The sequence below is a fragment of the Dermacentor albipictus genome, chromosome 3 (assembly GCF_038994185.2).
Source record: "Dermacentor albipictus isolate Rhodes 1998 colony chromosome 3, USDA_Dalb.pri_finalv2, whole genome shotgun sequence".
In the NCBI taxonomy this organism is placed as follows: Eukaryota; Metazoa; Arthropoda; class Arachnida; order Ixodida; family Ixodidae; genus Dermacentor; species Dermacentor albipictus.
In genome coordinates, this window is record NC_091823.1 from 100,341,921 (window position 1) to 100,351,199 (window position 9,279).

Here is a 9,279-nt window from a genome sequence, read left to right on the forward strand (position 1 = left end):
AGTGAGTGAGTGAGTGAGTGAGTGAGTGAGAGTCAGTCAGTCAGTCAGTCAGTCAGTCAGTAAGTCAGCCAGCCAGCCAGCCAGTCAGTCAGTCAGTCAAGCAATGAAGAATCTCTCGTGGCTGGTATTAGCGGAAACGGCAACAAATAGATAAAACGCCAGAAAAGACAAACTATAAACTTTAGACTGCGACGATATAAGTACGCTCTTTCTCAAGGACCCAGTCACAACTCATATCACATTGGAAATGCTCATAGCAAACATCAGGCACATTGCCCGCTCCCCTTTCCAACACATTGCCGCACTGCCGAAAGACCAGCCCAGTGCCTCCTTTTGCCAGGAGATATCGGCGTGCCGTGACTGCCTCCCTCTAGATTATATACCTACCGAGAGGCTGCTTTCACCTTCATGGCGTTTGGCCCGCCCACAAGTTCGACTGTCCGTACCAGGGATTCGAACGAAAGCAGGGTCGGCTTGCACGATTATTTAATACCGAAAATAATAACGAATTTAAGAACGCGTTCTGGCGCGGACTAGGAGTTGTTAAGGGACATATAAGAACGCGTTCTTAAATTTGTTATTATTTTCGGTATTAAATAAATGTTCGTGCAAGCCGCCCCAGGACTCTCGTCGCCAGTCCTCAAGCCCCTATCTCTACTCGTGCTGCACGAGACATTCAAATATCTTTTTCACATTTACACCGATGGCTCGACAACTGTTGACGGATCTATCATCGTCATCATCAGCCTGGTTACGCCCACTGCAGGGCAAAGGCCTCTCCCATATTTCTCCAACAACCCCGGTCATGTACTAATTGTGGCCTTGCCGTCCCTGCAAACTTCTTAATCTCATCCACCCACCTAACTTTCTGCCGCCCCCTGCTACGCTTCCCTTCCCTTGGAATCCAGTCCGTAACCCTTTATGACCATCGGTTATCTTCCCTCCTCATTACATGTCCTGCCCATGCCCATTTCTTTTTCTTGATTTCAACTAAGATGTCAATAACTCGCGTTTGTTCCCTCACCCAATCTGCCCTTTTCTTATCCCTTAACGTTACACCTATCATTCTTCTTTCCACAGCTCGTTGCGTCGTCCTCAATTTGAGTAGAACCCTTTTCGTAAGCCTCCAGGTTTCTGCCCCGTAGGTGAGTACTGGTAAGACACAACTATTATAGACTTTTCTCTTGAGGGATAATGGCAACCTGATGTTCATGATCTGAGAATGCCTGCCAAACGCACCCCAGCCCATTCTTATTCTTCTGATTATTTCCGTCTCATGATTCGGATCCGCCGTCATTACCTGCCCTAAGTAGATGTATTCCCTTACCACTTCCAGTGCCTCGTTACCTATTGTAAATTGCTGTTCTCTTCCGAGACTGTTAAACATTACTTTAGTTTTCTGCATATTAATTTTTAGACCCACTCTTCTGCTTTGCCTCTCCAGGTCATTGAGCATGAATTGCAATTGGTACCCTGAGTTACTAAGCAAGGCAATATCATCAGCGAATCGCAAGTTACTAAGGTATTCTCCATTAACTTTTATCCCCAATTCTTCCCAGTCCAGGTCTCTGAATACCTCCTGTAAACATGCTGTGAATAGCATTGGAGAGATCGTATCTCCCTGTCTGACGCCTCCCTGTCAGTGCTGTCTGACGGATCTATAGGAGCTGTGATCTCCCCCGAAAAAGCCATGGCCATTCAGTTTAAAACTTCTCGCCGGACAACGTCGACTGCTGCGGAGCTTGCTGCGCTTCGCAGCGCACTTCACATGATTCATGAATATATACCACGAATTCACGAAGCCACAAAGATGGAGCATATTTACCGATTCGAAGGCAGCCCTGCATTATCTGCTATCCGCTCTAAGTTGTGGGCGACAAGACCAACTTGTGCTGGAAATGACGCAGCTATGTCACCGATTAGCAGAAAGATGGCATGACGTCACTCTTCAGTGGCTTCCAAGCCACTGTGGCATCATGGGCAACGAACATGCCGATGAAGCTGCGAGGAGGGCTCACGAAAATGCTCGAAAGGAACGCATCCCGCTATCAAGAACCGATGTAACAACCAAGCATCGCATACTAGGGCGTGATGCCACACGATTCAAATGGAACACGCTTGATTTCCGGCATACTCGACAGCACCGCCTGGACCAATCCCTCCGATTACGCATTCTATCTGGACTTTTTCGAATTGAGACGACTGTTCTCTATACCGACTGTGGCTTGGAGTGTCTTTTACGAATACATTTGCTTGCCGCGTCAGAATGGCTGACAGTGCTACCTATGATAGTTGCGGCAGCGAGGAAACAATTGCACACATCCTATGTCATTGTCTCCGCTACAGCTCCCAGATACAGTCGCTTGTGACAGAGTTGGCACGCCTCGACGACCGGCCGCTTTTTGAGCAGGCAATCTTTGAGCGCCGGCTGATGCGATCTTCACACCGGAAGGCGATGGAGGCACTACTGAAGGTCCTCCGGTCAAGCGACCTGTTTGAACAACTGCGACACTCATGAGTTCTTTCGTGTGTGTATGTCTGTTTGTTTCCTTTATTTCTGTAATCTCCCACTCTTTCTATGTCTGTGCATTCTTTATCTTTGTGTCTCCCCGTGCCATTTCCCCACTGCAGTGGATTTCCCACAAAGTGGATTTATATCTCCCAGTTAACCTCCCTGCCTTTCGTATCTCATTTCTCTCTCTCTCTCTCTCTCTCTCTCTCTCTCTCTCTCTCTCTCTCTCTCTCTCTCTCTCTCTCTTTCTCTCTTCCTCAAGGTATCTTTCTTGAAAAAAAAATGCTTGGAATCAAGTCTGAATTTGGACTGCGACTACATTATCATTATGTTTCTCCCTCTCTTTCTACTTACGCAGGCATTCAGTGTGCAGCGATGGCGTGTATCTCACACCTGGTTACACTACATATGTTGGACTTACCGTGGTAAGCCACAATTCCCGGGCATATCATGTCCCTCCGGAATGCGGTACTATGGCTGCAAATTACTCGCTTTCTTTTTATTTATGACAGGAATTATTAACCTAAAGCGCTCAAATGAAGGTTTCTAGAGACTCGGCAAAGCATAGCTCGACGTGGGCTGAAACTGTGTAAAACAGCACGACATTAAAAGAAAGCATCGAAGCAAACTCGGCTCAGATTTTCACTCTTGATAAATGTGAGACGAAGAAGTTGTCTCGTTAGGCAACGACTGAGCAAAATTTGAATTTAATGTTTTTCCATTTCACTAAAGAAAGAAAAGATTGTAGTGCTGGTGGTTGCGGAACCTTGATTTAGGTCCTTCAATTCTTCAATAAAGAAAGAGCAGAAATAGCAGCATTTTAAGACATTAAAGTTAACAGCTTACTTAGTTAAGACGTCAGCTTAAAAATTTGTAAGTGTCCGTCAGAAAAAGAATAGATTTCGTAATTCTGTAAACTGTTAACAGCTTACTTAGTTAAGACGTCAGCTTAAAAATTTGTAAGTGTCCGTCAGAAAAAGAATAGATTTCGTAATTCTGTAAACTGTAAACCGCGGACAAGCCTGCATGTTATGCTCGACAAAAAATCCACACGGCAATCATTTTCAGGGGACTTTGGAGAAAGCCTAAATAACTCCGGTGAGTGAGTGAGTGAGTGAGTGAGTGAGTGAGTGAGTGAGTGAGTGAGTGAGTGAGTGAGTGAGTGAGTGAGTGAGTGAGTGAGTGAGTGAGTGAGTGAGTGAGTGAGTGAGTGAGTGAGTGAGTGAGTGAGTGAGTGAGTGAGTGAGTGAGTGAGTGAGTGAGTGAGTGAGTGAGTGAGTGAGTGAGTGAGTGAGTGAGTGAGTGAGTGAGTGAGTGAGTGAGTGAGTGAGTGAGTGAGTGAGTGAGTGAGTGAGTGAGTGAGTGAGTGAGTGAGTGAGTGAGTGAGTGAGTGAGTGAGTGAGTGAGTGAGTGAGTGAGTGAGTGAGTGAGTGAGTGAGTGAGTGAGTGAGTGAGTGAGTGAGTGAGTGAGTGAGTGAGTGAGTGAGTGAGTGAGTGAGTGAGTGAGTGAGTGAGTGAGTGAGTGAGTGAGTGAGTGAGTGAGTGAGTGAGTGAGTGAGTGAGTGAGTGAGTGAGTGAGTGAGTGAGTGAGTGAGTGAGTGAGTGAGTGAGTGAGTGAGTGAGTGAGTGAGTGAAACAACTTTATTTTGTCCACTATAGGCGTAGGTAAACTCCACGCCACCTGGCTAGGCCCACTCGGGGACCATCAGGTGGAACCTGACGGCCCTGTCGCGAGCCCTCTGGACTGCCAGGATTTGAGAGGTCGGATCCTGGGCCATAATTATCTTCACCATTTCCTCGTGAGTGAAAGGGGGACCGGCAGAGGCGCAGCCCCACAGGACATGTTCGAAGTCCGCATAATCACCACACAGAGGGCAGTCCGGGCTTGGGAACTGTTCGGGGTAAATTGTGTGCAGCGCCGCGGGGCTCGGGTAAGTGCTTGTTTGTAGAAGTCTGAGAGTGACTGCCTGGGCCCGGCACAGCGAGGAGTGCGGCGAAGGTAGAACTCTTCTTGACAGATAATTGTATTTGCAGATTTCGTTGTGCGAGCAGAGAGGCTCGGGTCGCCCAGGAGAGGACGCGTTGCCCGGCGCACGGTCAGTCAAACCTCGTGCAGCCGAGTGCGCCTCCTCGTTGGGGTTGATCGAGGCACCCTCAATGGTTCCAAGGTGCGCAGGGAACCAGGCCAAAGAGTGATGTTTCATGTCTTTGGCACTTCGGATGATACGTAGGGCCTGGGGAGCCACCATTCCAATCTGAAAGGCCCTGACAGCGGCCTTGGAATCCGAATAAATCGTGTCATGTACACTGTCCGTCAATGCAAGAGCAATAGCAACTTGCTCTGCAACGCTGGAATTAGAAGTGCGGACGGTAGCGCAGCTAAGGATTTTAGAATCGCAGTCGATGACCACTGAGGAGAAGGCCTCTTCTTGAACGTACGAAGCAGCGTCTACGCAGCATGTTCGGTCCTTGTTCAAGCGGGCACTGGCGAGCAGAGCTTTACCCCTGGCTCGTCTTCGTCCTTCGTTGTAGGTGGGATGCATATTTCGTGGCGTCCGGTGTATGTAAATCTTGGACCTGACGTCGCTGCTCAGCTTCACAGCGTCGAGACTGACGACCATGGGGTTACGTCCCAGCTTGCCAAGTATGGCTCGACCCGCTGGGGTACCGGAGAGTCTGACAAACTGGGAAAATTCTTGGGCTTCAACGATTTCTTCGAACGTGTTGTGAATGCCCAAATTGAGAAGGTCTTTTGTGTGGGTTCGGATGGGAAGGCCGAGGGCAAGCTTGAAGACTCTTCTGATTAGGGCATTGATCTTGTTGCGCTCCGATACGAGCCAGTTGTGCATAGCCCCTGAATAAGCGAGGTGGCATAGCACGAAGGCGTGGATAATCCGGATCAGATTGTCTTCCTTGATTCCGCGGTACCTGTTGGCGATTCTTCGGATCAGACCGAGGGCGCTTTCGGTCTTGGAACAAATGCGTTTGAGGGCGGCTCCATTGGCCCCGTTTGACTCGATAAACATTCCTAGGACCCTGATAGTGTCTACCCGCGGTACTGGGGAGCCCTTGCCGGTGAATAATGTAATGTGGCTCTCTGTTGCTGGCTTCCAGGACCGGTGTGAACCGCCTCTGGGCCTCTTCTTGTAGAGCAAGAGCTCGGATTTAGCGGGCGAGCACCTTAGCCCGGTGGGGATAAGATACCGCTCCGTCACATCGATGGCCTCTTGCAAAGCATCCTCGACCTGCCCTTCACATCCACTGGAGCACCAGATGGTGATGTCATCCGCGTAGATCGTGTGGTTAATGTTGGGGATCTGGTTCAAGGCCCTCGACAGGTTGATCAGGGAGATGTTGAACAGCGTCGGGGAGATCACCGCCCCCTGAGGTGTTCCCTTTGGCCCCAGCTGGATTTCGTGGGTCAAAAACTCCGGTGAAAAAAAAAAAGGCCACACGTTTTCATTTTCTTTTTTGTCTTTTTTTTTTACTTTGAACACATCTTCAAAGAAAGGCCTGTGGCAGATGTCAACCTCTTGTATCGTCTAACTTGTAGAAGTGAACACTGTTTACAAGGCACACCACTATCTCCAAGGGACATGCTTTCGAACTGCGAGGCTCGTTGCACGTCCACAATTTCCTCAAGCGTGCTGTATACAACCAGCTGTAGCATACGAGCAGTGCTCGTGGACTCCGGTGGGCCAAGGACGATCTTGTAAGTCTTCCGCATAAGGGTGTTGAGTTTCTCCCTTTCGGTGACATTTCAGTTGTGGAAGGCAGCCGCATAAGTAATGTGACTGATTGCGAAGGAGTGCATGAGGCGTATGAGGCTGTCCTTCTTCATGCCCGTGTACTTGTTTGTAAAGCGTTTGATCAGGCGGGTAGCCGCTGTAACCTTGCCTTCGATCTTGAGGATAGCTTCTGCATTTGACCCGTTGCATGCCAAGGATGCGTACCTTCGGGACTCGGGGAATGCAGGAGCCGTCTTCCGTACAGAGGATAATTTCGTCACATTGACGCGATTCGCCGGTAGGTTCGGGCCGGCGGCTCGGGCGGTGGAGGAGCAGCTCCGATTTGAGTGAAGATAGTCGGGACCCATGTCTTGGAGGTAGGTTCCTACAGCAGACGCCGCTGCTTGTAACGTCACTGTCACTTGTGACCGTGACGTCACTTGTGACCGTCACTGCCCTTGTCGACCCACAGGGTAGTGTCGTCTGCATACAAGGCGTGATGGAGGCCGTCAATCTCACTCTACGAGACACTTGTCGGCCGTGTGCGCATGTTTTGGTCACGTTGTGTGTGCATCACCCCAAACTGTGTGCAGCCTCGTTTTTCACCTCATTTGAATTCATACCGAGTAGCACGTAAAGCCTGCCGACAGTTCGTGGCCATCTTGGGCTTTCATGAGATGAAGTTAAAAAATAGGTTCAAATGTGTTAGCGAGTTAGCTTTCTGCTAGGCCTGAGCGAAAATTCGAAATTTTAGAATGACGCATCGAATAGTCACCATTTGTAAATGCGAATATTTTTCGAACAGCTTGCGAATATATCAGAACGTCAATTGAGCCCAATTAAACATAAACTTTTAGCAAAAGTACGGCAATGTTTCACTCCCGCGGGCATACCGTGCGTGGACGCAAAACGTGAGAAATTGCGTAGTAAAGCAGGCTTTATCGCTAAGGTAGCCATACTTTACAGGCTATAAAGCGATTATTGGCACATTCTGAAGAGTCGTATATGCATGCGAAGAAACTACTTGTTTGCTCCTAATGATTTATTTGTGCTCTTAATGAGCAACGCTTCATAACGTACAACGTAATGACAGAAACGTGCTAACATTAAGAATACTAGGATCTGGACATCGTTTTGCGTTAGTTATGATTACGGCTTTTCATTATTCGACAACTTTTCGAAAGCTATTCGATATTCAATTCGATTCACTTCTGGCACTATTCGATTCGGCCTCAAAAATCACTGTTCGCCCGCCCCTATTTTCCACACTACCAAAAAAAGCCATGGCACACTTACCGTAAGAGGCGTCCTGGTGAACCAGAAAACACACGAAAACTTAAAAGACAAGCAGTGACGCTGGCTTGACGTTGCCGTGTTAACTTGCCATAGACGTCATCAAATTTAACGGCGTCTGTTCGAAAACAATTATTCTTTTATTTAGGCGTACAGATGGACTACATGGTATTTTAAAAGAACCGAATACTAAATTCCGCAAGTGTCGAGAACGCTCCCTGAGCCAAAGGGGCTCATACGCAAGAAATTACTTTGACATATGTGACGTCACAATGACGTTCAAACACTAAAGTTCTGGGCGAATTTCTTTTTTTTTAATGCAACTTTGAACTTCATTTTGTCTTCTAATCATCAAGCTACCACAGCGAAATTTAGTAAAATAGCGTTTTGAAAGAACACTTTGTCAATCTAGACAAATGAAATGTTTCTCGTTAGCGTCCCTTTCCATTAAACCTGTTTTTCTCTCTCATTTCTCTCTCTCCCACACCCACGCAGCTTGCGCGGACGGGCCTGCCGGCTCCGTACGCCAATCCATGCCGCAGAACATGGCCCAAGTGCTTGCTCCGACTCATGGAGGAGCCCTACGGAGCGTACACGCGAGAGGTAACACAAGTGCATCGCTACTCGTGTGCTTCCAAAGCGATAGAGCGATGGCGACCACCTTGTGCAGAAGCAACTGCTCCTCCCGTATTTAGCCCCCTCCGCGTTTCTCGTTTACTCCACGATGAAGTGAGTTTATTTCGCTTGGCTTCCGTTTTGCTTGTGTACCGCATCAAAGTAAACCGTTGAGGTGGTAAGAGAGCTGTCAGAAGTACAGAGCTAAAACACGGAACCGTTCCCTAGTGGAAATATTAGCCATTAGCACGCCGTTTCTTCTTGAAGCGTGCAGAGATAGATTTATATTGGGATAGAAGAGAGATTGGCCTGAATCAAAGTTGTGAGCAGGTACTCAGCATTGAGGAAGGAGAATGGGATTGAAAAGAGAAAGATAGAAAAGTGTAGAAGGGGAGAACGAAAAGACTGGTTCGAATAAAAATTAACAGCGAAGAGTGTTTACCGAAAGCCTCAAATCAAGACCACTTCCGTGCAGAAATTTGTTGACGGTTTTTAGGACATCTGTCCGACGACGGGGTTCGGCCAGAGTCCCAAGAGAGTTTTGTGGAACGATATTCGAATGTTGCGATTGGACAAATGCTCTCTCAGAGATCTTCGTTCCACACCGTATCACGGACATCTGCACAACACGTGTTCTGTAGTATCAGATATAACGCACTCCTCGCTGTTCCAGACTGCCTGAAAAGAAGGTAAACATGAATGATTTATTACAAGAAACGCTGCATGGCCGGCGGTAAGGTATAGGTAGCGCCTAGTGACCACAAATCCTCGCTGCAGCCTGTGCAGCAAGCCTGCTTGACTTCTCGTGATGTAGACAAGCACTCTTTTCTGCTCAGCGACATTTTTGTCGACAGACAAACTGACAGACAGAAATACTTTCAGCTGAATATTCAGCTTTATCGCTGACTTACATAGATATATAGCACTTACTCATACGATCATCACTTTGTAGTTTGTGATCTGTTCTACGATGCCCAAGGCCTAGCTGGTAAACAATCTTTAAAGTGCTGTCTCGTGCCGTGGATTCAATCATTATCGTCACAATAAAAGTTGTGTACCTTTTAATTTTCAACATGTAATAATTCAGTTTTATTGCTATCAAGCTTTTTCTTTTCATCCCATCTGCGTAAT